Source organism: Strix aluco, chromosome 2 (assembly GCF_031877795.1).
Source record: "Strix aluco isolate bStrAlu1 chromosome 2, bStrAlu1.hap1, whole genome shotgun sequence".
Classification (NCBI taxonomy): domain Eukaryota; kingdom Metazoa; phylum Chordata; class Aves; order Strigiformes; family Strigidae; genus Strix; species Strix aluco.
Window position 1 is genome coordinate 106,451,092 of NC_133932.1, and position 18,474 is coordinate 106,469,565.

The following is an 18,474-nucleotide window of genomic DNA, read 5'->3' on the forward strand; positions in this document are numbered from 1 at the left end:
TGAGTTATTTCATTGTTCTATAATGATGCAGGTTATCCCTGGTTTTGCAGATTGGGAAAACTGAGGAACAAAAATTTTGAATGGTTTAATCCAGATCTCAGAACAGATCAAGGACAAAACTATGAAAGGAATCCACCTTTGGTTCTCTGGCTTTTATTTTTACATCACAATCAGGACAGTGTAAGATATCTTGAAGAATGAATGTTGAAGCATTTGAATTGAAGCTTTGTTCTGGAAGATGTTGGGATAGTAGTAAAGATGTAAAACTTGATGTTTTCTTTATGTTTTTAAGTCCTGGGAGTGATTTTAAATATATTAACACAATGCAGAAATGAAGAGCTCCCTTTATAGTAGCATCTGGCACAGAAGCATGATAGTATGATTCAGAAGTATTCAGTCTCTAAAAGAATATCATTGTAGATTTGCAGTCGGTTAAGAATCAGGTAATATGAAAGAGTATTAACCTTACCAAAAAAAAAAAAAAAAAAAATCAGTGTTTTGGCAAGAAGTGCTATACTCTTTCTGTCAGTTTTCATATCTTTGTACATTTGGCTTCCTGAAGGACTGAAAAGGTTATTTTTGGTCTAGTGCCCAAAGCTAAAAATGGCTTCTGGAATCTTATAGCTCAGTTTGGTGTTGAACAGTTCTGTGTGGTAGTAGCATAACTGCAGTAATTGGTAGTCTCACTGAAGCATTTTACTTATGCACTTAAATGTTAAGCTGTGGGAGATGGGGCCATGTGATCCTTCCAACATCTAGTTTATCAGAAAAATTTAAGCCATGTTTATCTATGAAGCAATCATAGCCTGAAAAAAACTAAGAGGCTTTTCTACAAGTACTTGTTAAAAGGGAGTAAGAATGAGTGTAGATTTAGACTCTACAGGGAAAGGCTCTAAAATGAATAACTAAATCATGGTATTGCCATGAGAATAGTGAAGCACGAGCATTGCAGTTAAGAATGGGGAATGGAACAGGTCTGTGAAGTCTCCTTGTGTTTCTATCCAGTATAATAGGATTTACCTTTAAAAGTGGAAAAAAAAAAAAAACCAAAACCATAACACTACCCCCCCACCAAGTACACATTACTATATATGAATGTGTGCTTATAATAAATGTAGGCTTCGGAATAATTTCTGAATAGTTTGGAGTAGTCAGGAGAATAATGAGAGGCTAACTATATAAATCTGAAAAATTTTACACCAGTAAAAGGTCTGAAAAGGAGAAGATGTGAAAAGGCTGGATATTTCTTCCCTCTACATCCCTCCCAAATCTGTTAGCTTTTTCCCAAAATTTTTTGTTGGAACAAGTGGGAATAATGCACGGTGCTGCAGGAAAAGTAAAGCTTTCCTGACTAGAATTTGTATAAAAATACAATTATATTCATTTTTTTGTGGGTGAAGTCAGCATGGACAAATTCTGCTTGTGTTGCTCTAGACATAGCTCATAAACATCCATAAAACCCACATTCTAAAATCTCCTGAGAAATCAGTATTGGTTTTTTGTGTTGTAAATTTGCAGTGTAAGGCTTTGTTAACACAGCGGTCTGGAAATATGGCCAAAATGAGTTCTGATCAGCTTTGTGATCACACAAATTTGAGATGGCCACACTAGTGAATGACTCTGCAAAGACTATTAATTGTGTCAGTGCTAATGTTTGAGAGTTACCTACATCCAAAATTACTGTATCTAAAATACAAATACTTTTGTTCTAAACCATTCATGAAAAAGAATCATTCCAGATCAGCTTCTGTAAGATACCTGTGCTCAGCTTGCAGAAAGGTTGAATTTTGCTTTCCTGGACTAATCAGAAACCTTGTCAGTTGTCCTGAATACAGCTGTTCCTCTAAAACAGAATCTTTTGTTTCATGTTTTGATGGCTAAGTAGTCTAAGCTGTTTGCATTTCTTGCTTACAACCTCTAGACCAATAGTTTTATAGAATGTTTGCTATTTTTAAAAATTAGTTTTGATATGGTACTTATTGAAGATAAATCACCTTCTCAGTTAACAGTATTTGAAGGAATTAGACTGTCTAAAATTTTTCCTTCCTTGTCTCTTAACAAAATCATCTTATTTTTCAATGTTCTTGTCACAGAAAAATAAAAATATTTGCAGTTAGAAGGTATTCTTCTGCTTGTAATGGATTCAGCTTGAAAAATCCAAGTATCTTTTTTGTTCTCAGTCGTAGTGCATTTACATTATGTCTTTGTGTGTGTATTAAATATATTAGATGTGTTATATAATTTAAAAAAAAGTTTCACCTGCTCTACTTTATGCATGTTACAGTTCTACTTTTTCATATGTTTCTAAATCCTTCCCTGATGTGTGAAATAGGTGTAGCCTGAGGATAGGCCAATCAAGATGTGTGAAAGAAGTCAGGATGTAGTGAGAAATATATTACTTTATTGATAATTACTATGATTAAGTTATTAAGGTTATGTGAGCATAACTACTATATGTCTTTCCTGTGGAATAGTATAATTAAATCCATGGGAAGCAGTGTTACAAAAAAGATAGTAGAGAGCAATAAGCTGTTAAGTTTTCTTGCTTTATTAAGTGAAGCTGCTTGCTTTTCGACTATTTTCTCTAATTTACTTCAAGAACATTTAATCACTTCTGTCGTTCTTTACCAGACGTATCTCTTATTTCATGCTGCTGTTTTCATTCTGTGGCTAGTGGACTATACTTGCCGAAGCGTGGAATAATTGATATCTCTTAATACTAAGAGAGACTTCTAAGTTGATACAGTTTGACCCTCTGCCTAATACTGGCCATAAATTTCCCTTTGTATCTAGACCAGAAATTTATGGCTCATATGTACTGACTCGATTTTAAAGTATGCCAGTGATAATAGTATGATTAATTATATATTTCCTTTGGAAATAAATAAAAGAAATTACACACATTATTTTATATTTTAGCTTTAACTTCCGGCATTTGTTCTTTTTTCTTTAACTAGTAGATCAGCTGATCCACTATATCAGACATTCACTCTTCTGCAGTTGTTTATAAATTAATTTTTACTTTTGTCTTTAATAAACTAGGAGCTTTGATTAATGAGGGGTAATTCCTATTAATCTAATTTAAGATGCTACTCTGGTTGTCCATCTAGCTTCCTACTGAAAGGTACTGCCCATCGAACTAGGGTGACAAGACTTAAATGGTGAAGGTGGATTTAAACTAACGGGACAGGCTCTGAATTGTGGTACTGAGGAGCTGGCACATGATTCCACTTGCTGCCCCTGTTCTAGGGAAAGTAACTGCCAACAGAGGAGTAAAGGGCAGAGTTGAGGCTGCTAATACCTTACATTGCTTTAGTGAATGTTGCAAGGGCTTGTGAGTCAGCCCTAAACAGACAAACCTTTGGTGTTCTGCCGTGAAATGATTTCAGATCCCAAATCTTGTGATTTCATGAAACCTTGTAGGTTTTTGGGTGCTTTAACCTTTTTATTGCCTTTCACTTAGTTATTAACTGAACAACTGGACACAGCAATTTGTGAGGTGCTTTGCAAAGACTGTCAGTGGAGTAATGTGTGTTCAGCTTACTTATCAGTAGTTGCTGTTAATGCACCCAACTTTCATGATAGTCATTTGCACCTTAGAGTTGGCGGGAGCTTGTAATTGTCATCGCTCCAAGCTTACGCTGTCATTCCCCAAGACTATGGTTGCATTCTTCCATGTTGTATTTTTAAGTTTTCATATGACAGGGTTAAGTATGAGCTTGATTGTGTCTAACCTACCGTGTGCTCCAGGCCGTCATGTATCTGTAACTTGGCCTTGCTGTTATTTATAGCACCATTAACATCAATCACTTGCAGATTTTATCAGCAATGGCTTTGTATTCTAAGGGGGAAAGTCTCAAAAATCTTGACTAATGTTGGGTTTTGGAGAAATACATATAAAAATTTTTTCATATGAGATGCTTAATGACTTCCTTGAGGATATTGTTCAGTTTCTCTGAGTAAATGTTGGATTAACACTCTACAACCAAATCAAAATGACTGATGTTCTGGTATGAACAAATCAAAGAGGCTCTTCTAGTAGACAGTATGTTCATATGAGATTATAGAATATGATTTGTTTCAGTAGTGTACAAGTTCTAGCTTCTGATGATGTTTTTTTAAGCTATCAAAGTAATTTTTTTTCCTTGCAATAATTTTACACTTGTTTCTCCTTTGGTGTTTTGCTATATGAATTAGGGACATAAAAATGAAGGTTATTTCTAATGTTGAAGAAAGTTTTAAATACAGGAAAACTTGCTTTTTAATTAAGAATGCCTCCTTGAGCATCCATTCTAGAGTGAATTGCTTGACGATTCTGTTTATAGAAACAGGATGTTTTGGTTTTATGAAATGTGGATTTCTTTGGAACTCATTTTGAGAAAGTGTTTGTGTGCCTCCACCCTGGGTGGAATGCAGATGACATCAGGTTTTTTTATGTACTGGTGCTTCAGCCAGTACATAAAGGCCAGCTTTAGAAGTGTCAGTGACATAAAAGGAGTTACATGCTAAGCAGTCTTTGGAATTGGTGGTATTGATGTCCAGGTGATCATATCTAAGGCAATAAAAATAGAGTAGTAGGTGGTTTGGCATTTTATCTATACCATTTTAAATATTCTAAATGATTGCCGTATAGGTTCCACTTTAAATCATTTTGTGATCTTTCTAAAGCATACCCCTTCAATTGTCTTTCTTGGATGGCAAAGCTGTGTTGTTCACTTCCTTTGGATCTCTTATCTGTGGTTTTCTCTCAGTTGTGCTGATTTTGGTTCAACTGGCATTTGATTTTAGTGGTAGCTTTTCCCTTTGGAAACTTTTGGTTAAGATCTAATTACAACTTCACAAAAACCGCTTCTTTAAACAGAATATTTGTTTGTAAATAAAAGGGCAAGTATCAGTTAAAATATGCAGTTAACTTAATAAAAGCTTTATTCTAACTTTGCATCTAAATTTTATGGGATCGTAGGATAATTCAGAGTGGAAGGGACCCCTGAAGGTCATCTACTCCAACCATCTGTGCAAAGTTGGGTCAAGTATGAACCTGTTCAGTCTGTGCTTGCCAGCTGAGGCATATTTCATTTAGCTGAGGCATATTTCATTTAGCTGAGGCATATTTCATTTAGCTGAGGCATATTTCATTTAGCTGAGGCATATTTCATTTAGCTGAGGCATTTCCAAGTATCTTGAATTCCCAGATATCCCCCCTGTTGTGAATTCCCAACATCATCTTGGTGAAAGAAGACCCAAGGTGATTAAATTTGTGTACAACTTTGCTTTGCATCTGTGCAAAATAACTACTCAGACACCTTTTGTCTGCTGACACGTTTACCCATAAACCTACTTGTAGAGTTTTGCTCCAGTTGTGTATTGACATAAACTCTGACATGCTTTGCATCTGTTACTGAATGCAGACTCTCATTGTTAGTCTGTCTAGGGAATACTGAAGACAGGACTTAGGTTAACACGTTTTGGAATTGCTTTTACAACACTTTAAAAGAGAATAGGGTGGTCTTTGTATAATTTTAAACCCTATTCTGGGTACATTGGTATTTCTTCATTTGGAAGATATTCATGAGGAACTTGTAGCACTCGAGACTGAAATGCTTAAGGAGACATGGATTTGTTTAGGTTGAGATAGTGGCTTGGGGTTGGTTTTGGGGTTGTTTTTGTTGTGTGTTTTTTTTTTTTTTTTAAAAGTTCTGATGGCAAATGTGGAATGCCTGTGTTTAAAATTACTGAACTGTTTAAGTGGTATGGTGGTAAATTTTACTTATTTGTTCTGGGTTAACCCCAGTAGGCAGCTAAGCCCAACACAACCACTCACTCCTCCCCAGTGGGACGGAGATGAGAATTGGAAGGGTAAAAGTGAGAAAACTTGTGGATTGAGATAAAGACAGTTTAATAGATAAAGAAAAAGGTGCATGCACAAGCAAAGCAAAAGTAGTTGTGGTGGGGGTTTTTTTTGACAATTTGGTGTGCAGGTAGGGTGAAAGGTAGGCATAACTGAAGTTATTGTCAAAATCCCTTCTGACTGATGTATGTGGGATTTTCCCTGTTCTGAATTTCTAAAATAAATTATACTTTATAGGACTAGGTTATAGCAGCATAAAGTAGCTTACTGTCTTTTATCTGCCTAAACTTCAGCACAGGTTTATTCAACCTATTTTCTTGGCAAGATCTTCTGTCATGCTGCTATATGTACCCTGCTGTCAGCATCTGAGTTTAGTTAGTTCCAAAGGAGTTTCAGTATGTCTGTGTTACTGACTATAGTAGTATTTGTGACTTTGCAGTTATAGCTGTTGAAAGACAGTTACTCTTGCTCACTAGCTAGTATGTATGGTCTGGCATGTTATGCCTTGGTTTTAATTCTTACTTTCAGACTGTCTTGGGGAAACTGTAGCACTGTATCAGCAGTAATGTAAATAAGAAAATATTAGGAGAATTTGTTCTTATATTCCAGTATCAATGTTAGAAAATTATCTTCTGATATTTATATTAACTGCAATATATTTTCATTGTATACAGTGTCATTACTATATAACTTCATTAAATATGGTTTTAAAATGTGAAAGTTCTCCTCCCTTCCCCCCCAGTAAGAGGAACAGAGTATATGATAGAGGACAAATACTTGTTTTCCTTACGTTTCTTCTCTTTGGTTTCTTCTCTTTAGATTCTTTAGCAAAACACCAAAAACTGCAACTGTTAAAAGCAAGACAGTTAAAACCTGTTTTCTGAACTTAATCAGATTAAAATATGCAGGAGAACTCATCTGTGGCAAGATGATACCAGACTACTTTTATGATTCAACCATATATTAGTATAAAATAGTTTAGGTAATGAAATGCACTGGAGGCTGTTCTATTCAGCATCGCTATTGTTATGTGGGATTTTGTTTCTTTTTTTTTATGATATTATTAGCTCAAAGAGCAGTAACATATTTAATCAAGTGATGTCTTAGAATAGAATGTAATTCTCACAAAACTCTTCCATTAATTGAATTTTCCATTCTCATATGTGATTACCAATATGTTTTCTACCTCATAAAATATTAATGCAACATTTAATGATATTTCTATTTTTTTAATTTATTCCCATTACACCTATCAAGGGCTATAAACTTTCTGAATGGTAAATTTCAACTAGTGAGAACCTTCATGTTAAAACTGAAGAAGTTGATGAGGAATGGAACAGGCAGCAGGTATGTTGGGAGGTGATGAATTTCTAAATAATGTTTAAATAATATTAGCCCTCCAAATGCAAATTTTTTGTGCATTCTGTTAGCCTTTATGGCTAAGGGATTAGAAAGAAGGAATGTGGTATGTTAGGCCACTGGCAAAATAGTAGCAAATAGAGTTATGGTTTTACTATCTTAGCTTTATTAAGTAGTTTTGAACATGGGTATGACTAAATCTCCTTTAACTGTGTCTTGTAGTGTCCTCATAAATATAGTAAGTTGTAAGTTTTAAAGAAAAAGGAAGTATAGTGAGGATAGTCATTCAGTTTATATCCTACTATACTGCATTTTTATATAGTTTGGTAGCATGTAAGTATTTTCCTTGGGGTATTGCTCTATCTTCCTTAATTTTCATTTAAAATGTTTGTCGGTGTACCTGGCAGTAAATTAACGGGAGGAAGTCAGTGTTTAAATAATATCATTTGACTGCATCATCTGTAGTGTTTTCAGGGACTTTCCATTGGATTTCCACTGTGGTAAGAGGTAGTTTTTTAGACAGCTTTTTTTTTAAAAAGGAGCTTTGGCTCTTGGTCTCTCATAAAACTACTATGTAAACGCTGAACTGCAGATACAACTTTAGGCATTTTTACTGCAGTTTACTAATTTGGAGCAAAATTTGTAAGTTACATAGTATGAATCTATTGTTTTGCAGTGTTTTAGTAGTTAGCTTGGAATTGCACAATGAATACATCTGTATGGTATGTGAGAGTAAGATGGCAAGGCTACATTTTAGGATACCTGTTTGTTCCTCCCCTCTCTTGCTTTGACAACCTCCATTTTACAGTAAAAAAACTAGTTAATTCACAGAAGAGTTGAGTCTTGGGGCAGATACTGGCCTCCCTCTGACACTGAGGAAAAAAGAAGGGAACAGAGATTGAGCCCACCTTCTTTTTTTTCAGAAAAACAAGTTCTGAGGTATAATCCCTTGAAAAGGGGGTTCTCTGAGAACTTTGCTTTCTTTAGTTGTGCAAGAAAGTGGATCTGTAATTCAGAATGGTTATTTAATAAAGGAAAGTTTATGAAAATGAGTGTATGATTACCTTGTTTTCATCAATTTTGTTTTTGATGGCCTATGTTTCTTTGAAGTGAAACTTGAAAAAACAGTTTTTAATACCAAACAGTAACTTTCAGCTCCTAACAGAAAGACATTGACCTGCACACTTAAATACCTTCTTACTTGTGACTGAATCTATTAATTTATGGAAAAATCTTTTGCTATTTTTATGTACCTTTTTTGTATGGAGAGAGCCAAATGATCTCTAATTGCCTACCTGGTATCTTGCTTCAAGTGAATGAGATAAATCTGAAAATTGAAAATGAACTAATTCAAGTTAACAAAATAAATACAAATAGGCTTACACGGAATACCATAGCCCCAATATCTCTCTGACCAATGATTTACAATATTACTTACTTTTAGCAAATGGCAAAAGTAATTGTGTAATTGTATTTCCCAGAATGCTGATTTTCATTTCAGAATAAACTAATTGTCCTGTTTGTGCTTGTTTTTTTTTTTTATAGTGAAAGTTTACTTTGCAAGGGCTAGTTGAGTCAAAATTTCTGAAGGTTGCCAGATCAGTATTCCTTGTTTTGGTGAGATTATCCACCCAATATATATGCTTCATATTTGCTTGTAAGACTTTGAGGAAAATTTTATTTATAGATCACTGTTACTTTTTATCCTTGTTTGATTTGTGTGTGTGTGTATATATCTCTCTCTCTGTATCTCAAAATTAGGTCTCTCTAAGCCTTTGTAGGGGTGGTAGGGTACTTATTTGCCAGATAAAGCCACAGTTAAGCCATGAGAATGTATTTCCTTAAGACTATTCCCTGGGGTAACTATTCACATAAAAACACATTTGTTTTTAGGTTCATAATTATATGCAGGCAAAATATTTCAGATTATACTGACTATTGAAATTACTGCTTACCAGAGTTTTGTATAAAGCAGTTTCTCAAACAAGGATGTACTTGAACAAAGAACTGCTTCAGTCATTGTTCATTGTATTCTTTCATTTGCAGGGGTGTGCAAGCACGTGTGCATAGACATGTGAGAGAACTATATGTGCACATACACACACTTCAGGTATATGGACTTAAAATTTGGATTTTCTTGTAGCTGGGAGAAAAAAGGCACGTTTTTATGTCCATGATTTGAAAATTAGAGGTTGTTCTAGTGTTGTCATGGGAGCTTTTCAGGATCAGTTTTAAGAACTAAGTTTGTGATTTACACAGAATTTATTTAAAGAAGTTGTGTATATATTTCATTTTGAACTTGGTTGCTACTCAGAATACATACTTATGAAATTATGTTATTTTTACAGTAGTTTCTGCATGGTCACACTTTTATTTGCTTAGGTAGAAATGTAGCATTAGCTATTTTGTTATCTAGTTATGTATGTCATATAGTAATGTTATGTAAAGTATGCAGCTGACTACTGATTTAAAATCCCTATTCTGTTACAGAAAAAGTAAATACCAGCAGAGTATGAGCACCTGAAAATTCGAACCTAATTTTTTTTTATTTTGTTTGCATCCTTGTGCAATTGTTTTTCTAAGTATGTCTGGCTACAGTCTAGCAAGAAAAAATGTTTTGCTTTTCACTCATGACTTTGATTTCTGTAGATATTTCCATGTAAGTTTTAATGCTGTCTGTATCATTACTTCCAAGCTTGCTTAGGGTCTGAGAGGAGTGAGCCATCTTAAACGTAAGGGCTGAGATATTTATGACTGTCTTGTTATCTGCTTTCTGATTCCTTTTTGATATTATCATAATATTTTGCCTTCCTTAGGCAAAGGAAATGTCTTTGTATTTCAGATACTTGATTGCATTCTGTTCCTCTGTGTGATGAGGAATACTTAAAAGACAGTATTTTAAGTGGATTTAATACAGACGAGTGTTTTTAATACATATAAACACTAATGAAAAAAATTTTGTGCCTCCTCTGGGCCATTTTTGTATCATAATTGCATTCCTTAAAAATCAGTCTGCAGCCACTAATTCTTGCTCTTAGATGTCAGCGGATTAGTGTCACTATGTTACTTGAAGCAAGATGTGTTAAACCCTTATTCAAGGGTTAGATCTATGAATCCTATAGAAAAACTGCTTAGAAGCTGAAGCAGTTTTGTCATCCGTTAAATTTCAGGTCTAACAGGCAGTTTTTACTGTGGGCTTTTTTTTGGTGGATTTTTTTGGTTTTTTAAGCATTAAACCCTGAGGCAGGTGTAATGGATGAAATTACCAGTGAAAGTTGAGTTAGTTATGCAGTTACTGACTTTTCATTTGAATAGAACTGTATCAGTCAAAAGAGATTTGTCTACGTATACATTGGCAATCAGCACAATTTGCAAGAGTGGATCTTGAAAGCAAAATAGTTGTTACTGGGGCCCCAGTCACCTTACTGTTACAAATTTAAAGGGATTTTATTTTTGACTTGTTCTGATCTCATAGACTGACTGTCCTTTTTGGAGTGTATTTTCAAGTTTTGTTGCCTCTAAAAGTTGATGTGTTCTCTGCTGTGCATTATAGAATGGTAAGTGGTGATGGCAAGGAGATATCTATGAAAGATGCTATGTTCAAAGTATCATGATAAGCATACAAAAAAAAATCACTTCCTATTCTGCTGAAACAAGAAATTATCTCTGTCATTGCTTTGAATGCCTAGAATAATTCTGATCATATATTGCAATTTGAAAGATGACTGGATCTAATGCTTTCAGAGTTGCACTTAAGTGGCTTACATTTGGCCATTGTCCAAATTTTGTTTTAATGACTAGTACTGTTTGGCATGACTTTCTCTCCTTGTATGTGATTTCATAAAGAGGTAATAAAATCAGGTTTTTCCAGTTCGAAAGACTTTAAATAAGGCTGACCTTGTTTTGAAAGTTAAGTTGACAGGGTAAGATAAATTAACATTTGATTATTTAATATGATTCCCAAAATACTATATTAGATACATCAGTGACTTAGATTTTTTAAAAATTTTTGTTAGTAAATTGGGCATAGGCAAGAAGTTAATTTACACTAGCAAAATTATAATGCAAAATTAAACTCTAATAATCACCTTTTCAAGGGTAATATTTGGAGCACAGCTGTTGCTTTTAAAAACATAATTCCTGTAATTTTGGAGGGCTGAATTTTTGGTTTGATGCTATGTAGTAATCTGTGTTACAAGTTAATTGATATGTTGCAAGAACATTTTAATTGACATCTCCTTTTAGCATAGCTGTGCCTCCTGCTCCAGCTACTACAGGGCTATCACAGGAGCCATCAGCCCATCAGAGGCTCATCTCCACAAGCCCAGAGGAGCACAGAGGCACAAAGGCAGGCAAGGAACACAGATGAAGTATTTGGTGGAAGAGATGCTCTCCAAGTAAGCCTCAGCCCAGGTGTGAGACCCATCAGGATGAGTGAAGGCTGGAACACCTTTTAGACTGAGAGGGGTCCTGCCTTGGGGTATGGGGTGCACTGGGGGCTGCAGGAGAAGAGCATTTTGGGATTGCACAGGATTTCACAGAATCATCTAGGTTGGAAAAGACCTTGAAGATCATCTAGTCCAACTATTAACCTAACACTGACCGTTCTCAACTACACCATCTCCCTCAGTGCTATGTCAACCCAATTCTTAAATGCCTCCAGGGATGGGGACTCCACCACTGCCCTGGGCAGCCCATTCCAACACCTAACTACCTGTTCTGTAAAGAAATACTTCTTAATATCCAGTCTAAACCTTCCCTGGTGCAACTTGAGGCCATTCCCTCTTGTCCTATCGCTTGTTACTTCATTAAAGAAACTCATCCCCAGCTCTCTGCAACCTCCTTATTATGGCATGCTTTGGAGATGAACCAAAGATCGGGAAAGGGAGTGATTTAAGTGGTTTAGGGATGAACATGTATGGGAAGATAGGGGTATTTAGGGGATAAGAAAGGCCAGTCACTTGTAAATAATTTGCTGGTCAGTATGCTTGTCGATCATGCCTTGCCCCTGAACAGTCCAGTCTGTTTTATCTTATTAAATTCCTTCTTAACTCATTTCCTGGGGGAGAGACTCCTTATTCTGTGCACATGGGGGTGTGTGTGTGGATCTGAGTGCCAGCAACTGGAGTTGGACCTTGAGTTGGAGGGCCTGTCTGTCTGTGGTGCCAGCAAAGGGAGAGAATGGACTGCCAGCAAGCAGAGTGGGATTGCAGGTTACAGGGTCTACAGTGCCAGTGACTGGAGAGACTGGAGCGATTGAAACAAGGTGCTGGTCACTGGAGTGGGACCAGGGTTCAGAGGCCTATGAGTCTGTGGTGCCAGTGCCTGGAGCGAGTGTGGGGTGTGCAGGTGTATGAGTGCTGGCAAAGATCAACCCAGACTAGCTAGTGAGTAGGTGAAGTGGTGAGGGAGCCGGGGAAGCAGGTGTGTGTGTGTCTCTTAAGGGCAAGTCCACGGGAGCAGCTGGCTGTTGAAGGATCAAGAAAGTCCTGGCCAGCTGCTGAAGAGACTGTAGGGTGTGGGTGTCTTTAGGGATGAGACCTCTGTGTGTGTGTGCACCTCTCTGAGGGTGTCTGAGGATGAGACCACAGTGGGGTTGGCTGTTGGGGGACCAGGGGAGTCCTGGCCAGCTGTGTGTGTGTGCATGCATGCAGCCTCAGGGCCTCTTATGTCCAGATAGCAGCAACTGGGGAGACTGCGTGTCTGAACTCTGCTGCTGGAGGGATCCACATCATGCATATCTGTGTGTGTGTGTATAAATATTCTCACTAGCAGATTTCCATCCTGTTTAGTCAGAATGGGAGCAGGACGAGGCTGTTAGTTCTGCCTGTGGTTGTGTGCGTGTTCTGTGTGTATGTCATCATTATCTGCGTGGCCAGTTGTGTATATATGCATATGTGATGCATATATGTGCATCTGCCTACTGGGAGTACATTTTCCACCTGGCTGATGGTTGGACCTGGGGGCATGGGGCTGCAATAGCTTCTTTTTCCTCAGGTTGTCTGATCTGACCTGATAGTTTCCCCTAATATGGCATACTGGTTTTGATGTTTCAGTATCCATGTTTTTTAAGGTATCTGAATATGGAAAATGGAAAATATTTGTAATTACAGATATAAAGTATTTGATGGATCCACTTCTATATTAACATTTATTTAAAAAAGCGAGTCTTCTGCAGGAATTGAGTGTAAACAGTGTCTTGCATAGATACCCAACACTTGTAATATAGAAGTTCAGGTATAGGTGAATGTCTTGACGTGGGAAATTACCCACTGTGAAGAGACTTTGATTTTGCTCAGTCTGTTACCCGTTCACTTTGAAGTGATTAATTTTATTTAAAAAAAGTGACATTCAGTCTTCAGTAGTACAGCGCTGTTTTCATTTCAGTAAGCAAGAAGCATGAGCCTGAATTCACTGTTGTGTTTTAAAGCAGGAGAAAATGTCACTTAAGTATGTGACATCCTTTTCACCATCACTACAGTGTTTTAAAACTGGATCATATATTTGTGACAGGATATATCAGAGAAAAATTCTGCCTTTCTGGGGCTGTCCCTTAGCTGTGTAACTTTCAATCTCTGTTTTTTAAATATCTTTTAACAAAGTATAACAACGGTTACTGAAAATCAGGGTAATAAAAGCTGATACAGGTGTGTCCCTCACTATGGTGGCTGTATATGCTTAAAGTCTTTTTAGACAGTCCTGATGTTTTGGAGCTGCAGGAATGGGGACCACTGCAATAGCCAGGGTATCCCCGTGGCTTTGTATAAAATCAAGATGTATGTGGGCTATGCAACTTGAAATGAAAGCCTTTGGTGTAGATTAAAGTAGGCAAAACATGAAACAATCTTACTGGATATGTAGCATTCAAGGGTGTGGAAAAGTTCACTCGGGTATTCCTTATAAATTCTTACTGAAACAAAGGCATGGAAAACCTTTCCCTCTGAACTTGTGTGGCTGAACCTTCTGTGTCAGAGAGACTTTTTGTGTGTTTTGAATCTGTTTAAATTGGAGGTGGAAGAGATCTTGCATGATTTTTTTGCTTTGGACAGTTTCTCTGTAACAGCAGTTTCCAAAGTGAAAAATACTAATTACATAAACGTTATTCCAATCAAACTGTTTACAGATCCTTGACATGAAACCTGAGGATTTCCTGAAAGAACATCCTTTCCTTTATGACTACTAAAAATACAAGCAATAGCCAGAAACAAAACCAAACTCTGAGTGCTAAGCAGTTTTCCAAAGGAGAGCTAGACTGCCTAATCCAGAGATTCTAGAATGACATTTTTTGTTTAAGAAAAGATTTTTTCATGTTTCTCAGTCTTGCAGAGTTGTAGAAGAATGAAGTTTTTATGAAAGTTACATGAGCAAATGGTAGATGTCAACTTTTGGTTTTTAAAGATGAGTTAGACTTGATAGGAGCTCTGCAGACTGCTACTTAAAATGTAAACTTTGTTCAGAAAATTTGTGCTCTCTTTAGAGAGGCTGAAAAACTTTGAGCACCTTGACTGTATACACCTTTATTTCTTACATTTGGTTTAAAGCAGCTGAGTAGGAGTGCTTCTCTGTACTCATCTAGAATTGTTGTTTTCCCTTCTTACTGTACAAGGGCAATTATTGTTGTAGGGTTTTGCAAAGCTTGCTTCTTGCAGAATTGCAGCTGAACTTGCAATGAGATAAGCTTGTGGAAAGCATGTGCAAGAGAAAGGTAGTAAGCAAGCAAATAATTTCTAGAAGTGAGACATCTGTCAATTTACAGGTGAGAGGTGGTGATTTGGGCTCACTGTGGTCCACGGATGAGGAACACAACACAAAGCTACCTATTTTTTGTAACTGATGAAAGAAGTCTCTCTCACAAAAAGAGCATTCCTCTGAAAGATCGGTTCTGAGAATGATTGTCTCTGCAGTGGTGGTTGCCTCAAGCCCCTGGTAGTGTCAGCTTTAAAAAATCTGGAACATCTCTTGCTGCAGTGACTCTTTTTACAGTCTGTTACCCTACCAATAACTGAATGTAATTCATGGATAAATGATGAAGTTATATGAATTTTATCTGGAATACCAGTGTTAGTGTTCGCCCCTGCTAGAATGTTACTGCTTTCTTTAAGTTCCTAATTAATAGCTAAGAATCATTAAATATAGCTGACTTCTGTGTATGTTGAGAATTCAGAGATTACAGTTGTATCTTAGCTGGACTTGAGAGTTGAGAGAACTTTTCATTAACCTCAGAACTCATGTCACCTGTTTATTATTATTATTATTCCTAATAATGGGAGATGATAATTTCAGCAGTAATTTTCTCAGAATTGTTTATATAGCAGTAAGCAAGCTTGAGGGAGGCACATGGCTTTTGTGAGAAGAGCAGGAGGAACTTGAGAGGCATAATGTAACCAGATTAATTTAACCAAGGATGTTTTTTAATAGGGGTAAATACATTATGTTTTCAAAGTGGAGATAAGTGAATGAAACAGATTGGTCTGACTTTTCTGTGTTAGAAGAAACTTAAGAAACTTGCTATCCAGGACTGTGAGAAGGATTACTGAGTTGTGGCTAGCATTGGAAGCAGTTTCCTCTTACACGGTGAGGCCCTATTGTTTTTAAGAAAAGAGCAACATATTTTTCTTTGGTAATTCTGAATATTTTTTTTCCACAGCTCATAAGCATTTTTATTAGTGTGATTAAATGTTATACGTTTGGGGTTTTTTTCTGTCATGGAGTCTTGTCCACTCAAATTATCTGCACATGTGTAAAAGCAACCAGTTATTATAAATCTTACACTGTTTAAATGTGTCTTCAGATCATTAATTTCATTTTATTTTATCACTTCGGACAAAACTCAGAATATGTGTTAGGGTGTTTGTCTGGAGTAATATCCTACAGGATCCTCTCATGGTTAAACAAAATGGTAAGCCATTTTACTATTAGTTTGACTTTCGGTAATCTAAGCATATTAAAATATCCCTGGCATGTCCTCAGTTAATTTAAGTTTTGAAGTGGTTTTAAAAATCCATTCATCCTGTTGTCACCAGGGAATTTGTCATTAATGTTCCATAAATTTAGTAGTGAACAGTGGTATTTTTTAAAATACCTTTATTTTTGAGGTGGCAAAGCTTAGATGAATATGCTTGATTTCAAAACTGTACAAGACATTTTATGGCTGGTGATAATAACTGAAGCATATTGAACAGAGTAGATACTCACCTAAAAGGTTAATTCGTTTCTGTACTAGAGATATTTTATTTATAGTGAAAATTATTTAATTTGACTGTAGAAAGAAAGGAGTGTCTTGGACCACTGGATTGTTAATGTAACAGCTTTATCTGTCTGGGTAATTTTTCTACTCTTTATACAAATATTCTAGACTCTCAAAAAAGATACTTGATTAAAATATTTGCTCTATATTAAAGTTCAGAATTACTGTTAATTTAGAAATAGAGTATGTTTTTACAGTACGTTTGGAAATATTTCAGATGGAATTTGTATTTGAGAACTGGAAACAAGTTTAAAATTCTTTTCTTTCTTGCTTTTTTTTTGATTGTGAGTTATCAGGACTTCTTCTGTGCCTTGATAGTTGAGATGCTTAGTTTGCAAGGTTTTCAATAAAAGAAAGGTAGGAAAGAAGGAAGGTTCTTAAGGGTTATGCTGAGGTCCCTGGCTGGCAGTGCTTGTGGTTTCCTTGTGGAATTTTCTGAAATGAATGTGAATGAAGATGGGACCACTGGGGAAAGAAAAAAGTAAATAAAAGATGTACATTAAAAAAGACAACGAAACCTTCAAATAACATAGCAAATTAGTATCCTGTGGCTGGCCATAATGAATAGACTAACCACAGTATAGAAACTGTTTCTGGATGATGTTGATAGCCAAGGCTAAAATAAACCCATTTTTTGGATATGTGATTATTCTCTGTGATATCTAAATTCTTAGGAGAACTGAGCCTTTTTTATTATTGAATGTACTTGCTATTTAAGAGCATACCAGAAAAGCAGAGAAAAAAGCATTTTGACTAAATTATTGTCTAGCATTTGCTTATATATATAAAGCAATGCAAATCGCTTTTTAATTCTGAAAGGAATAGCTAATAAAATATAATTGCCTTAACTTTTTGGCTTTATTTAAAAATTGGGTGAAAATTCTCTGTTGGAACTAATAGTGAAAGCTAAGCAAGGATATTGCTGTTTATTCCCTAACTTTGTATATCATTAGACATAGCAAAAGTATCTATATTGGCACTAGTTTATGGTCTACACTGTTATTGTTGTTAATCCACCTGCCCTAGTACAAACTAGGAATCTGAATTTTGCCGATGTAGGCATATTTTCTGAATCTTAATGTTTACATTTAGTAAATGCTGGGCAACATAATTCTTCAGTCTGCTGCAAAAACAAAAATAAACTTAAAATGTCTTGGATTCTTCAGGCAAAAGCTGGCTTCCTAGCCTGGTGTTTGAAAAAGTGTTTGTGTGTGGTAAAGACAGGGAGATTCTCTTGTCTTTTTCACCCCTTCCCTGCCACTTTCAGCAGTATTACTGTGCATTTCTTTCCTCCTCTGAATCCTTTTACAGCCTCTCTGCCTGATAATTTTCCCTTAGGAAAATGTCATCTTAGAACATATATCTGGGGTAAGACAGGCAGATCTAGCTTTCCCCATTAGTCTGGCTTTGCTGGCTTGTGTTACTTATTAAATATGAATAATACAATTCCCCTTGCACTTGAAGCAAATAATGTGTGGCATCTTTGAAAAACTAATTTCAAGACAGTTTGCTGTGTCTCCAATCTCTGTCTTGTAAAGTAGATGTAACAGTAATTTCTACGTGGTAGAAGCATGGTAAGAGCAAGTGTGATAAAGGAGAATACACTGGTATCTCAGGACTCATGAAAATGTGTCAGCAAGATGCAAGAACAAGTGCTGGAATGAATAGGGGAGATGGAAGAAAGGTTGGAACTAGGAGTGGGGGAAAGATGGGTTGTATTATAGTAGGAAAGCATTTGTGAGCATGGAGGTGAGCATTGCCCCTCACCACCAGCTGTTTTAACAGTTTGGTATAATTTGCAGCTACATTAAGCTGCCATTAAAGTTTTTCTTTGCACCTCTTAATTTTTATTTTTTAATGACTACAGTATACTGAGAATGTATTTATTTAATCATGCTTAAATGCTTTTAAATAAAAACCAGAACTAAATAATGCAATAAAAATGCTAAAATGTTGGTGTACTAATAACTAAGCTGTCTCAAAAGCTTGTTGCTTTTTGAGATCATATGTGTAAGGATAT

At 36.1% G+C, this 18,474-nt stretch overlaps 1 protein-coding gene across 7 annotated transcripts in view; it reads left to right on the forward strand.

Annotated features, from left to right (window-relative positions):
• LRCH1 (leucine rich repeats and calponin homology domain containing 1) overlaps window positions 1-18,474 on the forward strand; it is a 135,473-nt gene that overhangs the window by 12,561 nt on the left and 104,438 nt on the right. Inside the window, exon 1 of one of the 7 annotated variants that reach the window (XR_012622060.1) lies at window positions 9,267-9,317. The exons of the other annotated variants lie outside the window; for them this stretch is intronic. The gene's annotated coding sequence lies outside the window, so the exon portion shown is untranslated. Of the gene's footprint in view, window positions 1-9,266; window positions 9,318-18,474 lie in introns of those variants that run through there. 7 annotated transcript variants of the gene reach the window in all.